This window comes from Lathyrus oleraceus, chromosome 4 (assembly GCF_024323335.1).
Source record: "Lathyrus oleraceus cultivar Zhongwan6 chromosome 4, CAAS_Psat_ZW6_1.0, whole genome shotgun sequence".
In the NCBI taxonomy this organism is placed as follows: Eukaryota; Viridiplantae; Streptophyta; class Magnoliopsida; order Fabales; family Fabaceae; genus Lathyrus; species Lathyrus oleraceus.
The window spans coordinates 355,539,323-355,541,409 of NC_066582.1; the positions used below are offsets into that span (position 1 = coordinate 355,539,323).

General features: G+C 39.3%; 1 non-coding gene across 1 annotated transcript; it reads left to right on the plus strand.

Moving 5' to 3' along the window:
- Window positions 1–717: 717 nt before the first annotated feature.
- On the plus strand, window positions 718–824 carry LOC127077752 (small nucleolar RNA R71). Its single transcript, XR_007787528.1, has one exon. It is a non-coding gene; the product is annotated as a small nucleolar RNA R71 (small nucleolar RNA).
- Window positions 825–2,087: the final 1,263 nt, after the last annotated feature.

A 2,087-nucleotide genomic window follows, 5' to 3' on the forward strand; every position in this document is an offset into this window, starting at 1 on the left:
ATTTTGTTATGGGTAGCCAGGGCATCTACTTTACTTGCTAGTTGTTTAATCTGTTTGCTAGTGTGTACATTCTGGTTTAAGAACTCTTTATTGGTTTGTTGTTGAGAAGCTATGAAGTTCTCCATCATGATTTCCAAGTTGGATTTCCTAGGAACGTTATTTTTAGGTGTAGATGGGGTCGGCTTTTGATATCCAGGTGGTACGGCTGGAGCTTGACTAGGTGCTTGACCTGGTGCGTATAAAGCGTTGTTACTTTTATACGAGAAATTAGGATGGTTCTTCCAGTTTGAGTTATAGGTATTCGAGTAAGGATTTCCTTGAGCATAGTTCACCTGATCTGTTTTAATTCTTGTTAGGAGTTGACAATCTGTAGGAGTGTGACCTAGAATTTCACAGACCTCGCAATTTTGAGTTACGGCAACCACGGTGGCTGGAGGTGATACATTTAAACTTTCAATTTTCTGGGCAAGAGCATCCACTTTTGCATTAACATGATCAAGGCTACTTATCTCGTACATGCCGCCTTTTGTTTGAGGTTTTTCTACCACTGTTCGGTCGCTTCCCCACTTATAATGATTTTGGGCCATGCTCTCGATAAGTTGATAAATGTCGGTGTAAGGTTTATCCATAAGCGCACCACCGACAGCGGCGTCTATTGTTAACCTTGTGTTGTACAAGAGACCATTGTAGAAGGTGTGAATTACTAACCAGTCCTCTAAACCATGGTGTGGGCAAAGTCTCATCATGTCCTTGTATCTTTCCCATGCTTCGAAAAGAGATTCGTTATCTTTTTGCTTAAATCCATTTATCTGGGCTCTCAACATAGCTGTTTTGCTCGGAGGAAAATATCGGGCAAGAAAGACTTTCTTCAACTCATTCCATGTGGTGACTGAGTTGGAAGGAAGAGACTGAAGCCATCTTCTAGCTTTATCTCTTAACGAGAAAGGAAAGAGACGAAGTCGAATTGCCTCTGAAGTGACACCATTAGCTTTAACAGTGTCAGCGTATTGGACAAATACGGATAAATGAAGGTTTGGATCCTCGGTAGGATTTCCAGAAAATTGATTATGTTGCACTGCCTGCAACAGCGAAGGTTTAAGTTCGAAGTTGTTCGCTTTGATTGCGGGTGGAGCAATACTCGAATGCGGCTCATCCTGCGATGGAGCAGCGTAATCTCGAAGAGCACGAGCTGGTTCGGCCATCGCTGGTATCATTAAAGGAAGGAGATTTTTGAGATCAGGAACTTCGATTGGAGGAAGATTGTTTCTAGCACGATACTCCCGAATTCGTCGTAATAATCGGAGATATCGTTCGACGTCGTTGATTCGTAAGTAGTACGGCCCGCCTTGTGAGCGAGTGTGTGGCATACAAATCAATGAAAAAGGGAAAAAGAAAAAAATTGCCTTAGTCTCTACAGCGTAACAGAAGAGTTACGATATCGACTAAATAAAAGTCCCCGACAACGGCGCCAAAAACTTGATCGCGACTTTATGAGTCTATCGGGGTACTAACTGCAAGCGCACAGTCTAATCGCGTAGTTTTAAAAGATATCGATCCCACAAGGACTTAATGAATCGATCTACCGTTTTTCTAGGGTTACTGTGTAAAGCTAAGGCGGATGATACTTTAATGATTAGGGGGAAAATAAAACTAAATTTGGATCTACATAAAATATCAAATAATATGGATATCAGTATGTAGTTTGTCGTATTTGGGGAATCAAATCTTCGTTGGTCTTTTTCTTTATTTTAAAATAAGTCTTTTCAGTAGACACTATTAATTAAAAGTCTTTTCCTCAAACTCTCGCTCTGTTGAATTAGACTATGACTTTATATTTTAACGTACGCTCTCACTATTTCGTTAAGTCTAAAATCACTTTTGAAAATAATAGAATCTATAGAAACTCCTTTTGAGAAAATACTAACCGTTTAAACGCCCTCGTCTCAAACTCTCGCTCTGTTGACTTAGATTATATGATTAAACTTAAATGCTTAACTCTCGTCCTCACATTTAACTTTTAAAAATAATTTTTGAAAATAATTAGAATTTCATTAACCTTAAAAATTGCTTTCGCCCTGATTTAAAGT